This window comes from Eurosta solidaginis, chromosome 3 (genome assembly GCF_040869045.1).
Source record: "Eurosta solidaginis isolate ZX-2024a chromosome 3, ASM4086904v1, whole genome shotgun sequence".
Classification (NCBI taxonomy): Eukaryota; Metazoa; Arthropoda; class Insecta; order Diptera; family Tephritidae; genus Eurosta; species Eurosta solidaginis.
The window spans coordinates 224,791,827-224,809,550 of NC_090321.1; the positions used below are offsets into that span (position 1 = coordinate 224,791,827).

Consider the following 17,724-nt stretch of genomic DNA (forward strand, 5'->3'; position numbering starts at 1 on the left):
AGAGCAATATACCATCTAACGATGAAGCCAAGTAATAGGAGCATATTTGTCATTCAACCCGCAAAAACAGCTGGTAAGATTAGAAATTTCTCGATTCCAACAAAGGCACAGCTGCGGAAATGCAGATGTTAACAAATAAATACTTGGCCCGATTTACCACCGAGGAGATTTAGAGCGAGCTTTTCTTTTTATTTTCGGAACTAAACGTTTTATGCTGACGCCGAACGGCAGCTTCAAATTAGATGAATTTTCACTGAGAAGTTTTCATGGAAAAGATGTGAGGTAGAACGACGTAAGAGCGAGGAGCTGGCTGATAGGAATAACACGCAAATTACCCCAGCGAGTTAGGGGATCAGAATATACCCGGGGTAGGTATGCCTGTCGTAAGAGGCGACTAAAATATCAGATTCAAGGGGCTGTGTAGCGCAACCTTTCATGTTGCCAGCGCAATATATAGCTTCTCCAAACCCAATTGTGAACTTCACCTATCCGCGGCGAATCCTGTTTCACTAACAGACGAGGCTCTGGCGACCCCAGGCTCCTCATGGAACTTGGGGGTAGGGAGGGAGGGAATGGCCTGAAGGTTTAATGTGGCCACATAAATCGTTCCCGAGATGGTCGGGCTAGCACCTTAATGGTGCTATGGTACCGGAGCGTACCGGATTTGTATCCGGTAAAGGACCATCACATCGATAACATTCCCCAAAGCCTTCGGGGAGCAACCTTATCGCTACAACAACAACAACAACAACAATAACACGCAAAAATTCTACCAAAAAAATCCGGTGGATGGCGAGAGGTTTCAAGACCTTGGCAGACTCCTGTAGGAACGATAATGGCGACCTGGTAACTGACGTACAGAGTGTGCTGAGGTTGTGGGGAGAACACTTCTCCTCATTGCTAGATAGTGAAGGAGAAGATGAAACCGATACCCCAACTGCCGATGATGGAAAACACGTTCCGGCGCCCGACTATAACGAAGTGATAATGCTGCCGGTTATAAAATCACAAGGCGCCAGGTAATGATGGAATACCCGCCAAGCTGTGCAAACACGGAGGCAAAGAGTTGATAAAGAATATGCATCAACTCCTACGCAAACTATGGTCGGATGGGTACATGCCTTCAGATTGAAACATAATTGTACTCTGCCCAATCCACAAGAAAAGTGATCACGAAAGCCCCGCCAATTACCGTGGAATCAGCCGGCTTAAGTAATATCGCGCTTAAGGTTCTATCTAGCGTAATGTGCGTAAGACTGAAGTCCATAGTTAATAAACTGATTGGACCTTAACGGTGCGGCTTCAGACTTGGTAAATCTACTATGGACCAAATCTTCACGTTGTGCCAGATTCTGGAGAATACTGACGATAAGAAAATTGACACTCAACATCTTTTCATCGACTTTTAAGCGGACTTTGACAGCGCTGTTTGAATTTAAGTTCCTTGCAAGTTTAATAAGGCTCTGCTAAATGACATTGAGCAACACCACCAACTCCGTAAGGATTGGGAAGGACCTCACTGAGCCATTCGAAACCAAATAAGGCATCAGACAAGGCGACTCGCTTTCGTTCGATTTCTTTAACATAATGCTGTAGAACAGCAGAACTAAACTTACCATCACGGTCAATCTATTATAAGAGCTTTCAATTACTGACGTATTCTGATGAATTTCATACTAATGGCCTGAACAAACAAGCTGTAAGCTCTGCCTTCCCTGGATGATATACAGAAGCAAAACGAATGTGAGTGTTGCGGTACATGAGGACAATACGAAGTACTTTCTGTCGCTCAGGAAAAAATCGACACATTCGCAGCTTGGCAGTCACATTACTGCTGACGGATATAATTTCGAGACCTTGAAAGATTTCGTCTATTTGAGAACCAGCATTATTAGCAAAAACTATATCATACCTGATGCATTGCTTGGAGTCATAGACGGTGACGAGATATGGCTCTGGAAGTACTCCAGAGAAAAGTATTTTGGAAGATTTTTGGTCCTGATGCCGAAGGTCATGTTATGCGAATGTACGAAGACGCTCAGGCCAAGGAAGTATTTCAGTTGACAGTCAGTTTGGAAACAGAGGAAGGAGGAGACTTCCACTGAGTTTGTCTGTATTATGTAATTCCCTAGTTTGCTGCACACACTTTTTAACAGCAAAGGCCATTCATACCAATTAATAGCATTAAATCTCTACAAAAAGCTAACCAACACAAAGAATGAAATGATTTTAATAGAATTTTAAATGCAAACAAAGGAAACACATGGCCAAGCATACATTTCAACAACCTATTTTTATATTTCTTAATTCACACAACTTTACCAACCCATTTTTACGCCCATTTTTGAAGTTAAGCATAAGGATATGCGCATATGTATATATGTAAGATATATGTATGTGTGTATGTATGTGTATCAACAAACCATTTCAACTCAACTTCACAACGTCAAACAAACAATTGAAAATTTCTTGTACAAATACTTATCGATATAATTTTCAAACAATAGCAACAACAAACAAAGTGAATGACTTTACTATACAGTTTTCGTGTGCACGCACATACATACAAAAATTCGTGATTTTCGTTGGTTTTTTATGCTTGATTTTTTGCCAATTGTGCACTTCTTCTTTGCTGGTATATTAATTCTCTTATATTATTGCAACTGCGTATGTGCATTAGACTGGTTGGAAAAAGCAAATGGCAAAAGTCTGTTCCTAAACTTTAAGCTTATATTGACATTGTAAAAAAACTGCCGAAATTGCTTCTTTGTTATGACTTATTGCATTAACATCCAAATTTCAATGTCGAGATGCCATTATTATCATCTTGAGAAGCTGCTTACTTGCTTCTGATGTCCCTTTGAGCTCCGAAATCATCTATACATAGTTAGGTCAACTAACCTAGTTATTGCGCCTTAAAGTATGCTTCTTGTTGCACAAAATTATGAAAAAACGACTATGAGAAATCAATTTCCCAAGCCAAAAGGATATTAGCAGTAAGTATGGAACTTTCCAAAACCAGGATGACAAATTTATATTAAAAACGATTGCGATTTAAAAAAAGTTATAAATAATTTCACCTCAAAGTATTGTTCAAATATAGTGGCGACATTTTACAACTTTTTTCTATGAGCACCGTTCCAGTCTAATGCACAAACATGCATAAAAATACGTTTATTCTTCTAAAGAACATACAAATATTTATTATTAGGGTGGACCAAAAAATTATAAATTTGGTTTAGCGAAAATTTTGTTCAGAACATCCAAGAAGATGCCCTGCATTGTCAGCATTTTGTTTTAATGTTTAGAGTTGCCATATAGCGTGTATAGTTTTCCATACAATCATATTGGAAAAATCTCGAGGTTTTATACAAAGTGAGCCAGAGGACTTATCCTTATTAAAAACTAGACTAAACGCGCGCTCCGCCCGCTTGGTATTTGCTGATAGTGGCATATCAGTCTTGGAAGGAATAGGAGAAGATGACGAAAATTAATCATATGCTCATATATGGCAAATGTTGTTTTATTATTCTAAAAAATTTTATACGAAAACTGTGCTTACATATGTAAATGATAATTTAAAGGCACTATTCGACTTAGTTTGCATAATGTAATTACATAGCTCCGGCCAAGAAAGTGTTTCTATCGGAACCCGCCTATGGAAGCAGAGGTAGAGGGCGGTCCCCACTCCGTTGGAAGGACCAGGTGGAAAACGATTTAAACTCCCTTGGTGTGACCAATTGGCGCCGCTTGGCGGAACGAAAGAGCGATTGGCGCGCCTTGTCGGACGGCCATAACCGTTTAGACGGTTAAGCGCCAATTAAGTAAGTAAGTAAGTAATTACATAGCGTTTGATATATCACAGCATTTTTTTAATATTTCTGTATGTTGTTGTTGCAGCGGTAAGGACACTCCCCTAAGGTCTTTGGGAGTGTTATCGATGTTAATGGTCCTTTGCCTGATGCAGATCCAGTACGTTCCGGTAACAAGCATCATAAAGTACCAACCAAACCATCTCGGGAACGATTTAATAGGATCACATGAAACCTTCTCGGCCATACCGCCCTCCCACCACCTAGATCCATGAAGAATTTGGAGTCACCAGAGCCGCGGCTATTAAAGAAACAAGATTCGCCGCGGTTGGGTTAGGTTGACAATTGGGTTGGAGAAGCTTTATATTGCGCTGACAGCCCTTTAAAGTCTTGCGCTACACAATTTCTTGAACGAATTTTGTATTTTAATCGCCTCTTACGACAGGCATACCTGCCGGGGGTATATTCTAAGCCCCCTGACCCGCTGGGGGTCATACTTCTGTACATAGCATTAACCGCATGGTTGTAGGAATTTGACAATTTATATCTATAGTTACATTAGAAAACAAAAATAATAATCACCGAATGCTTAGAATCAACATATTGTGGTTCAAATGTTATAAATGCCCAAACGAACAGACATTGAATTTTATAGATATAGATTTAATGATCTACAAAAAAGGTCTAAAAAGATATTTTGCTTAGTTGACTCGCTTTGAGTTTCTTCGAGTTTAAAGTTTAACCTCAAATTGTATATGATTCCCTATAAGATAAATAAGGAAAGACTAATGTCGCGCAGAGGTGCCTCTTAATAATGAAATAAAAGGCTAATATTTTTACAGACTATCTTTTTAAATGTCCCCTGCACTTTACAATAAGGAAAACAATTTTTTTTTTTTTGCTCACCCTCATATGTGAGTATGTACATATATATCTTAATATTCAACTTCGATTTTGCCAACGTTGCGTACTTTTATTTACCGCTCGTCGGTGCCAAAATCAAAATCAATAAATCAAAAGGATATTTTTTTGAGTATTTTTAGTAAACACACTCACACACATACACGCATACAATTATCAAGTGTGTAAACAATGGGTTAAAAAATTGCAAATTCAATTCAGTTCAATAAAAGAAAATTATTCGGAGCGTTGTTGCCTTCTTTCAATTGTGAAGCTACGTCGAATCGGCGGTATTTCAATTGAATGTGATTTAAAAGAAATAAAGTCTGTTGAAAAAGTATTAAGTAGTTTGACTTAAGTACATATTTAGGTGGTGTATAAAAATGTGTTTTTATGAATGAAGCCAGCGTGTATGCTTGTGCGCATGTGCTCTAAGTAGCAATTTCCTGAGCCGAAAATGGTAAATTCAAAAGTTTGCTTGAAAATTAAATTCCATATTTATATGCTATGAGATAAGGATATTGCGATACACTTAAGTAAAAAATTGGTATGATTTTAGGGGTTTAAAAATTTTGTTCATTCTTGTTGTTGTTGAAGTTGTAATGAGATCGTGATTTCTACAGTAGCAAAGGTAAAGCCCACTGCATTATTTATTTACTTATTTATTTATTTATTTATAAGACTCATTGGTTCAGCGTAAGACTAATGTCTTTTAAGCCCATCATCATTAAATCAATTTACAATATTTTCATATATAATTAATAATAATAATGTAACGAATTTACTTGCAAATTCTCTTATTTGCCCTTCTGCTGAGTTCTTATCGCTAAACTGTTGAATAAATAACTCCAATATTGAATAATGGAAAAATGGCCTTTTTTAAAGTAATTCACAATAACACTTATACTTTGCTACTCGCTTGCTTAACAACCAAACTGATTGATAGTTCAAATGAAACTCTACTATTGCCCGCCAGATAGCGTGCTTAATCAATAACTGCTTAATAGCTCAACTCAAACTGAATTCCAGCGCCTCTACATTTGCTGCCTTTTATACTCTCTGATTTCAACGCTCGCATCTTCTAGGTCCAGAATCTACTAGTTGCCATCAGCTCTCAAACTTCTCAGCTGTAACTACAATTGCACGATTTTATAGCTTCTCTCATTGCATACTTTCAGGAGTATCTCAGATATATGCATGTTTTTGTGCATTGACTCTCCGCTGCTCGTACGCATACATGGTACATATGTGTAGACGCAATTATTGTTTAGTTTATGTAGATACATAATGATTGAATTATTGATGTGAATTCACGTCACTGCTTAGCATCGGCCTAGAGATAGCAGTACCCCTTAGTTCTGCTAATATTCATAACAATAATATATAATAACAATAATAATTGCTGTATGTGCATATCATAAAAAATTGCATTAATTTAAATCATATAACAAATATTTTAGGTTTAGAAAGATTTATTCTTAAAAACATGAAAAACAGAAATAAAGGTCATAAGGATGAAAAAGTAGAAGAAAATAGGGAGAAATATTTAGATATTTAAAAACTTAAACACTTTCAATTTAAACAGCCTGGGATTTGTTATCGATTTAATTTTTTGACAACACTGACAAAAAACGTTCGTGATGAAGTATTATAATGATGTTTTGGTACAATGAGGTGGCATGTTCTAATCGAATGCGCAAAAGCCAACTTTTCAAAAAGCTACTTTGTTTTAATCGTATTAATAAGTTTATGCATATATATAAGATTACGGTACTTCAAGTAGCAAGTCAGATTGCAATCGAGTATCTTGAAACTAAATTGTGAGATGTGGTCATACTTATGCCTACAAAACACATACCTTGCACAGCTGTCAAAGAGTATATATTTGTCAAGAGGCGTCACTCGATACTTTTGTTGTTGCCAAAGCAAATTACTCGATGTTTTCTCAAGGTAGTCGTTGGTTTTTTTTATCAGATGTATTTATAAAAACGCCTTCTATATATTTTCGTGGGGTATTTGTGTTTATTTTATTGATTGTATTAAATTAATTAATTAATTCTCTTTCCAAAAATCGTAATTATGCAAAGTCACTTTACCGCATAACTATATAGGATTCAATTAAAAAAAACTAAACAAAACTTCCTTGAGAATCACATTCGACATGACAGGGTTGCTTTGGCAACAACAAAGTATCGAGTGACGCCTCTTAACAAATATATACTCTTTGCAGCTGTTTAGGGCCATTGCAAGCTTTCGCTCAGATGCGCTATCTAGGTGCCCTATGAGTTCGCCATATGAAATGAGTGGAACTGTAAAGGTGTTCACCAAACGTAATTTTGTGTCCTGCGGAAGGAAGTTAGCTGTGTACCACAGCTTTCTTAGAATGAAATAACTTTTAGATATGGTTTGATTTATATAATCGGAGCACCAAAGGTATGAATTAACTTTGTAACCAAGGCTAGTTACAACTGACTCAAAATTTATAGACGAGTCCTCTAAAATTATTGGAGGAAAGAATTCCTCATAATTCGACCTGTGTGAAATACATATGGCTTTGGTTTTTTTTGCGTTAAGACTCAAATTATTATATTTGGCTCAAACAGAGGTTGAGTGCAGATCATCATTGATTCTAGCTTTCAAATCTTCACTTAGTCCTGTTGGGCGGGACAGATATACTTGTGCATTATTCGCATACATGTGTATGGGCAAATTTTTACAGCGGTAGACTATATCATTAATAAAAATACTGAACAAAATCGGGCCCAAAATGGATCCCTGAGGTACCCCCGAATACAAGCTTCTTAGCTCAGAAGCCATATTTTTAGTCACAACCTTTTGCCAACGTTTACTAAGGTAGTTTTTGAGCAGATTTACCGCGCTTTCAGAAAACCCAAAATATTTTTCAAGCTTGTGCAAAAGTATTGTATGGTCAACTTTGTCAAAAGCTTTGGAGAAGTCCAATAGAGTTAAAACAGTTAAATCACCTTTATCGAAGGACGGTCTAATATCATCAATTACTTTAAGCATAGCAGTTGCACAGCTGTGACCCTTTCTATATCCGGACTGGTTTTCGGCAAGAAGATTATTGTTTTCTAGATATTCAACTATTTGCGTAACCATTAGCTTTCCAAAACCTTTGACAAAGAAGGAAGTATGCTAATTGGCCGAAAATCTGACGGAATGCGCCCGAACGATTTTTAGAGATTGGATTAACTTTAGCTATTTTCCAGGATTCCGGAAACGTCGAGGTAGTGATGAAAAAATTCAAAATGTGTTTTAGGGTTGAAAGTATGAATGGAATTATCAGCTTTATAAATTTTAAACTTACGTTGTCCTCTCCAATGGCATTCGATTTAATTGAAAAAATACTTTTTAGAATATCATACTCAGTCACGGTTGAGAAATCAAATGTTCTTTCTTTCATTAGAAACGATTCACTTTGAAAAAAGGAGCTAGTAATGTAAATTTTTTATAGCCAACATGTACTTGTACATAAGGGTATAAAAGAATCGAGATAGGTATAGACTTCCATATATCAAAATTATCAGCATCAAGAAAATTTTTGATTAAATCATGTCCGTCCGTCCGCTGTTAGCACGATAACTTGGGTTAGAATTGAGAGATCTGCGAAATTCGGTATACTGGCTTATATGGGCAGAGAACAGAACATAATTGAAATATAGCGAAACCGCTCGCTGACCATGCCCACTTTTTCGATATCGAAATTTCAAAAATGCAAAAATGCCATTCATTACCAAAGACCGATAAGATATTGGGATTGACCTTATGACAAATAAATAAATCCTTAGCAGTTGAAAATACCTTGTTGACATTTGACAGGAGGTTGTCTCACCATTTCACATTCACTTTAAGAAAGTCGGTTTGGGAACACGCCCACTGAACAAAAATTGATATCAAAATTTTGAAAAATGGTAAAAATGCAGTGATTCATTACCAAAAATAGATAAGGTGCTCGAACTTGACTTCAGGAAAAAAAAATTTTTTTGTAAAATTTTGAGAAAATGAGAGTGGCACTGCCCCCATTTAGAAGAAGAAAATTTAATAGTTTTTAAGCCGTTGAAAATTTTTTATCGAGCTTTCGAAAACTGGGAGAAAATGCGATAATTCATTGCCAAAGAACGTAAAGTGACGAAACAAAAAAGTGGGTTGACTTTATGCCGCAAAATATAAATCAAATAAAATCTTGGAAAATGTGCATAGCAGTGCCTATATTTATATGGGGGAAATTTTAAAGTTTTGCATTCATAGCAATTGAAGATATCATGTCTTTAACGCTACAACAACCACAGCAACGTTTTGAATTGCACGCTAGAAATAGCAGCTTAAAACAGAGAAGCTTGTGCTGAAGTTTTGTCGTTTTTCCCTTTTGCTATATTTTCAAAGACTTCGAATATTGCTGGCTGAAGTTCAATGTAAGTGGATACCGCTTCATGACATTGGCCCATCTTGATGTGCAGCGCTTTGCTATTTATGTATGTATTCGACTTTCTTCTTATACCCAGCTGTACTTGTACACAGGTATTATAACTTTGATTGGATAACGGTTGGTTGTACAGGTATAAAGGAATCGAGATAGATATAGACTTCCATATATCAAAATCATCAGCGTCGAAAAAAAATTTGATTGAGCCATGTCCGTCCGTCCGTCCGTCCGTCTGTCCGTTAACACGATAACTTGAGTAAATATGTGATATCTTCACCAAATTTAGTACACGAGCTTGTCTGGACCCAAAATAGATTGGTATTAAAAATGAGCGAAATCGGATGATATCCACGCCCACTTTTTATATATATAACATCTTGGAAAATACAAAAAACCTGATACACCTAGAATATTGAAAATTGACGTGTGTACTGATATTGAGACTTTTGACACAAATTTGAAAAAAGTTTTAAAATAGGCGTGGCGCCGCCCACTTGTGATAAAATCAATTTTACAAATATTATTAATCATAAATCAAAAATCGTTAAACCTATCGTAACAAAATTCGGCAGAACAGTTGTCTTTACTATAAGGAATGCTTTGGAGAAAAATTAACGAAATCGGTTAAGGACCACGCCCTTTTTTATATAAAAGATTTTTAAAATGGTCGTGGATGAATAAAATAAGCTATATCTTTGCAAAAAGAGCTTTACATCAATGGTATTTCATTTCCCAAGTGGATTTATAACAATAAATAGGAAAAATACAAATTTTAACAAATGGGCCTGGCACCGCCCCTTTTATGACGAAGCAATTTTCTATGTTTCGGGAGCCATAACTCGAAGAAAAATTAGTTCAGAATAGAACCATATATATATTTATTATTGCGCAGCCTTGTAACACTATTATGCACACAAAACAAACAACAACAGCATTTCAAGTGTACAGCTGGGTATGTAATATTCGGTTTCACCCGAACTTAGACTTCCTTACTTGTTGCATAATAGACGTTTTTTTCTGGAGAACGTTTTGCCTTTTTGGCCACCGGTAAAAATCAAAATAAATGCACCCTGCCTACATCATGTTACAATCAAATATACGACAAAAAATAATGAAGTAAACCCCCCCCGGAAGTACAATCTTAGATCCACCACTGAATATAATCAATCTCACTTTTTTCTTTCGCTGTTTCATTCTCTCTCTCTCTCTCTCTGCTTTTCCACTTACAATTTCTCCTTGTTTTTACCCTTCACCTCTCCCTCTACTTCTTCCGTTCTCCCTCAAATATTTTCAAGTCCTCTTGTTAAATGCATTGTGCCATCTGTTACTAAAATACCCTCAATCCCTCCTATTGAGCAAATTTTTAATTCAAAACACTTCTAGTCGTCCAGCAAATATGTTTTTTTAAATATCAGACCCACTTTTTCAAAATGTTTTCACTGAAAACCCATACTCAAACCATCAAAGATATGCCGTGAAAATTATTAACCAAATCGGTCTAGCCTTTCTCTACGCCGTATCGATGACCAACTTAATTACATTTTATACATGTATGTATGTATGTATGTTTGTCAAATATTTCATACACAGTGTGTGTTAAACATACGAAAAAGCAAAATTTGTGACAAAAAACAACAACATTCAATAGCAGCCATATCAACTTTGCTTTCAATTCAAAATGGCTCTCTGATTTGCATAAAACTAACAGAACCCAAAATCACAGCCATAAGTAAACTTGATCTGTTTGTATGTATGCATGTATGTATATATGTCTACACATACATATGTGTATGTGCATATGTGACGAAAACCAGTATCATCACTTTAATAAAACCTAATATTGCTGTTGGTTGCTGATGTTGTTGCTCTTGTTTGTGTGGCGGTGTGTGGCTGAAAAGCCAAAGGTGCCAAAATATTTGCACATTGGGCGGTTCGAATGTGAAACGTGATATTGCTCTTGAGAAATATATGTACATACATACATGTTGTATGTTTATATCAATGTTTGCACATTTATGCACTGGCGGTACTTACAAGCATTACATAATCAACTTAAATTGTCCAGGTTCTAACAAATGCATTAAACAATATTCACAATTTGCGAGTACTCCAACTGAACTATGGGTTAATATCAGTGCAGAAAATAATATTAGGGATATGAAAGTTAAAAATTCATACACGTGCATGTACATATGTACATACATACATATGTATACTCTTGCAAATGCAATTCGAGTGCCTATTCAATGAAGTAACTAAGCCGATCCATTTCATGGTCAACCATATCCATAATTGAGCTAATGGTGCTAATTTCAAGGCAGATATTGTTTGTGGTTTATTTTCAATAACTAAAATTTTCAATTTGTATGCTAAAGTGATTTGCGTTTATTGCATTGATTGCTGAGGTATTGATTAATAAGGTTGTGGTGAAATCAATAACACGCCGACAAAAAAAAAAATTTTTTTTTTCAGAACTGGGAATAAAGCGCATAGATTTAAATTGATGATTGGTCCACATATAATTTTTTTTTTTGGAAAAAATGTTAAAAACAAAATGAAAAACACCTGATTCAAGTTTTTTTTTTTTTTAATAAATCTCTTATGCTCCACGTACACTAGGCCGGGTCGATTTGTGGGTAGGCAAAAAAATCGCCCATTGCTATGTGAAAATAATATTCTAGGGATCAAAATAAGAAACTTTGCCGAAGGAACCATACCTCTAAAACGAATTCTGATGTCCCCCCCCCCCCCTTTGGGTCGTAGGGGCAAATTTTGAAAAATCCCACTTTGAAATGCCTATGTTTTTTTCTTTTTGGAGTTTATTTTTCTCTTTAGAAGTTTATTTAGTCAGAACATATGTAAATGAAAAAATGAATTTAACTTAATAATAGAAAAAAATTAAGAAAAATTATTAGAAATTAGCGTTTTTACAACCCCCTTTTAAAACCAAGGCATCACTGTGATGCATTTGCATGTCGTAAACATAGTTGTGTGGGTTTTTATTCAATCGTTTTAAAAAATGAAGGTATCACTGTGACACAATTGCAGATCGTAAAATTCCTTGTGTTGTTTTTTTTAAGCCACCACGTACACCCTTTTTTGTGATAGCCGTAAGCAAATTTGTTGATCTTGGTGTAGTGTTCGATTCGGGCTTTACTTTTGCTAATCACATGAGTTACATCTTGCCCAAGGCCTATTCGAATCTGGCCTTCATACGGCGCTATGGCAAAGATTTTACAGATCCATACACAAGAAAAACATTATATAATTCATTGGTGCGTTCAAAACTGGAATATTCCTCTATTATTTGGAATCCAATTTATTCTGTTCATTCACTAAGACTGGAAAGAGTACAGAAGAGATTCGTTCGACTTTCTCTTCAACCCCTTCATTTTTCTGATCCTATGCTTTCGTATAGTGCTCGATGCGCCCTCATAAGCATGAAGTCACTTGTGTCTAGACGGTCTAGCCAATCTCTCATGTTTATTTATGATTTAGTTTGTGGTTTGATTGACTGCCCGGAACTTGTGGGGAAAATTACCTTCAATGTTCCGTGCAGAACGCTTCGTACGCAATATCCATTTCACGTCAAAGTAATCAGAGCTAACTATTTTAATTGTGACCCTATTTCTAGGGCTTTCACGGAGTTTAACAAGATTTTTTCTACTCTTGATCTAGACTTCGCACTCCCGAGATCATGTTTTGGTACTAAAGTTGAATCATATTATACTTAATCTTCATATATTGGAATATAATTCTTTGTAAACAAAAATTTAGAATTGCTAGTCTGTAAGATTTATGCAATCATAGACTTAATAAAGTGAATTGAATTGAATTGAATTGAAAAGAAACAAATTCTTTATAATTGCGCTATATGTGTATTTTTCCCAAAACGTAGGAAAATTTTAACAATTGAGAATAACTAAAAAAAATGTTTTTAATTACTTTGAATGTCTCTATTTTTACTTAAAAGAGAAAAGAAATTGCTTAAAAATTACTGCAAATTTCAATGCTTTCAAAAAGTCGACAAAATTTAAAATTGGAAACGTTTCTTTCAAGATTTTCTGAACACAAAAAAAAAAATATGAAAGACTGCTTCAAATTTTATATTTTTCCCAAAAATTCGAAAAAAAAATTATGAATGTAAATAATTTGTCAAATATACTTAATATTAAAAAAGATTCTGAAAAATAGGAAAAATTATGAAACATTTTTTATATGATACGTCACTTAGAACAGACCATTTGTTATCCTTTCTAAAATGTTTATTTTTCCAGTTTTTTGGGAATATAAAATTTCGCACTAATTTGCAAAACTCTACAACTATTGAAAAGTTGGTTGGTATTTTTTTCATATTTTTTAAGTTTTTGAAAATTTTATAAAGAATAAAAACTTGACACAATTTTGCAAAAACTGTTTGTCGTTTTCAGAAACTCTAAAACAGCGATCGCCAGAAACTTCTTAAATAAGCGTAGCCACACCTACTTTGAAACAAAATTCATATCCAAAAATAAACCAAAATTGCGACGGACCTAGTAAAAAGTACACTGTAAAAACAAATTAAATATATATTTTATTTTTTAGAAATATTCAAAGTTTATTTTATTACTTCAAAATTCAAACAAATACGGTCTGCGCATGTACGTCACAGGATTTGGCCAACAGAGGGACGAAATAGTTTACGATCTGCGCATTTACGCACTAATAAAAAATAAGATATAGCAATCAATTAATTAATTAATTTAATAAAAGGCGCGATAACCTCCGAAGCGATCTAAGGCCGAGCTTCGCTTCCAATTTGCGTCGTGCTCCTCTTGATTTTCCCTACAAATTGGCCGGACGGGACCTACATGTTTTATGCCGACTCCGAACGGCATCTGCAAGGCAGATGAGTTTTCATTGAGAGCTTTTCATGGCAGAAATACACCCGAAGCGTTTGCCAAACACTGCCGAGGGGCGACCCAGCTTAGAAAAATGTTCTTCTAATTGAAAAACCTTATTTCTAAAATTTTGATGTTGCTTTGCCCAGGGTGTGAACCCAGGGCATACGGTGTGATAGGCGGAGCACGCTACCATCACACCACGGTGGCCGCCAAGCAATGAACAATATTTAATATATTATCTATTTTAACGACAACTTATCAGCGAGCAGAAATGGCGCTGGTACGTACACATACCCAGTCGGACTTGGTAGCTTTCAAAATTAAAGTATCGCATTGTTTTTTTAAATGCATTTAAAAACACTTCTACATGCCTTCAATTAAATGAATCAAACATATGCCCAAAAATATTACTTCAAAGGTCATTTTACACGAAATTATAGTAGTTTGTTCCTAATGGGTACAGCAGACTACCTTCGGTTGTTGGCGAGAGGATGGAATGCGTGCGCGCGTTGTGATGCGCTGGAGTAAGCGTTTTAAAAAAACAATTGTGTGAAAGCGCTTATGGGGTGACGATCGCTGCTCTAGAACAACGATGCTCGTCCAATGGCTCACTTGGCTCCGGATGACTCCCAACAATATCATTTTTGCTCCGGGTAACTCCCAACAAAAAACAAATTGATTTCGGTAAAATTACACGGAAAATTGTGCATGCCTTAATATTCAAAGGAATTTAAAAATTTTGTCACCCAAGCAAGACAATCGACCAATACTCATTAACTTCGGCTCCGGAGCCAGCAAACCAAATTGATTTCGGTAGAATGATGATGCTTTAAAATCCAAGCGAATTTCATGTCACAATTAAACAGAAATCTATAAAAATTCATTCACTGCTAATCAGCCTGCATTTGTGTTTAGTTGTATTTCGTTGCGTTTTTGTTCGAACTTTTGTGTTGTCCTTCCAATCAAAGTTTTTGTAAAAATTACATTTTTTGCAATTCCGAGACGGCAGTTGTTTTAATTTTATGGATTTTATTGTCGTATGGCTCCGTTTTCAAAATTCTTCGAGCACCCTTGCTCTGGAACTACTTATTTCAGGCGTATTCAGTTTTAAAAGATTTTTTAAATATTTTGATTAAAAGTTTTTTATTTGGAAAGCTAGTGGATTTTTTTAATTATCTGAAATTATATCAAAGCAAATTCTTTTTTACTATCATATTTGTAGGAGCCAGTTTTTCAGCACGACCACTTCTGGTAAAGCTGAGTTTTAGCCCAAGTTTTTTTCCTTCCACAAAAACTCAACGTTTTGGTTATTTTTTTAGTGACAAAATTCAAATTAAGAGTTCGCTAATGATTAAAATATTTCATAGATTTCTACATACATATGTATCAAGAATATTACAGTTGCGGCGTTCTTTGAAAAAATTCCTGAAAAACACAGAACGTAATACTCCACATCTTTATATATAAAAAACACGTGTCACATTGTTTGTCCGCGATGGACTCCTAACCTGCTGAACCGATTTTGAATTTGTTTTGCATCCCATGTGTAATTTGATCTAACTTGAAATATAGGATAGGTAATATCTCAGTTTATAGTCGCAATATTATTATATTGCCAATATTTTTATATGTTTATAGGTAATAATAAAATGTTACGTATACGCACCGGCACTCATATTTTGAGGTGGTGCGGACATACTTCCGTGAATTGGTTGGTGTTTAATTAAACAACGTGCTTATCAATAAAAAATATTATAGCGAATGATATTAAGTATAGCACATCACCAGGCCCGGCGGGAGGAGGGGAGGGGGGATTACCCCCGGACCCGGGGTTTCTGAGGGGTCCGCGATTTAGAATTACTAAGCCATTTTTTTTAATTCAGGAAAGTCTTTAATTGTTCCATGTTCAATTACTAAACCGAATTTCAAAAGCAACGAATATATGCACTTCGTTTTAATATTATAGTGAAGTGTGAAAAATAAAAATCTATATATAAAAGGAAAGGCAAAAAGGTGTGTTAGTTGGTCGCCGGTGTTTCAAGAGATGCGTCGGTCGATTTTGTTAAAACGTGGACTCGGGTACCCCTAAAATGTGTTTATATAATATGGATATCAAATGAAAGCTGTTAATGAGTGCTTTAGTACAGAGTAATATATTATACCGCTTGGTGACTAGGGTCTCAAGATATAGGCCAAAACGTGAACCCGGATACCCCTAGAATGTGTCGGTAATATGGATATGAAATTAAATTTGTTGCTGAGAGCTCTAAAGTAGTCTTCATTGTGATATTCGATTTAGTCGCAACAACCTGGCAAAACTGATAAATATGCATGCGAAGCCGAAGTAGAGACATGAATTAATAATACCCACATACCTATTTACATACGTCCTATTCGATTTGCCTGAAATTTGGTATATAAATTTGCATATATTAGTATTTACGATCCTTTTTTCCGGGAAGTAGACCAGATACGGACTGTGACTGGAACTAAGACCAGGACTGGGACTGAAACTCGGAGTGGGACTGGGACTGGGACTGGAACAAAATACATACCACCCTCTGGGACAGGCAATAAGGGATAAAGAAGAGTGAGAAGAACGTGAGAGAAGAGAAAAGAGAGAAGGAGACTGAGAATTAAATAGAATGAGACGAATATGGAGATAGATGAAGCGAAAAAGACGGAGGGCGGAGTGAATAAAAGGATCAGGAAAAAGTGAAGAGGCGTGAAGGAGGGCAGAGTTAGACGGAAAAAGCTTATTAAAATGTATGCAGATAGGCCAAATTTAGGGCAGAACAATGTCTGCCGGGTCTGCTAGTAGCCTATAAAATGAGTATGCCCCTTGAAATATGCAACGAATTTTGTGTGCTTTTCTCGCTTTGACAGACCCAGCAAACAGCCAACCCTAATACCTAATAAAAATATATATCCTTTGTCATTCGTCTATCCATTTCCCCCCATAATACGAAAGAAATCTTCACTCCGCCTACTTCTCGCATTTTCGCCAACCAATTTTAAAAGTATCACTGCTTATCACAACAATTCCATTGCACTTTATTAAAAAACAAATGTCAAATATATTATTGGGCGTTTCCACATGGTTTTGATAGCCTTAGTTAAAGCATCGCCTTATGTGTTACTCTGCAGCTAATTATACTCGGTAATGTATACATCTGGGCGTTTTTTGGAAATAATATTTTATTTCACATATTGTTGGCGCAGCAAAATACAATTATAAACTTCCTTAACATCGCAGACATACACACACAAATGCACCTAATAATTATCATAAATGTTTCAGTTACACTTTTTGCTTCGGGGCAAAATATTTAGTTTTGAAAAAAGAAACGTAAATGCAAAATCATATAATGACACCGCAGGACATCAAAGCTGTGCGTCCGGCAGCGCAATGCAATGACGTCGCTCCAAGCGGCTGTCACTTGTGAAAAAACAAAATGACAATAGTTTGACACCGGTGAGATGAAGCCAACTATAACAACAACGTAATAATTGCTAGAGTTGCAACAAATTCAATTACTTTGATGCCGTTTATAATAAAATATTGAAAAATGTGAAATGATTTGACATCTTGGGTTTCTCGCACATTAGGGTGGTATTCATGGAACATTTTTTTTAAATTGTCATGCGAAAGAATGCGAAAAACGCGTCAATGCTTTTCATCGAC

General features: G+C 35.7%; 1 protein-coding gene across 1 annotated transcript in view; it reads right to left on the reverse strand.

Annotated features, from left to right (window-relative positions):
- hbn (homeobrain) overlaps positions 1-17,724 on the reverse strand; it is a 70,648-nt gene that overhangs the window by 40,471 nt on the left and 12,453 nt on the right. The gene's annotated exons all lie outside the window — the stretch shown is intronic.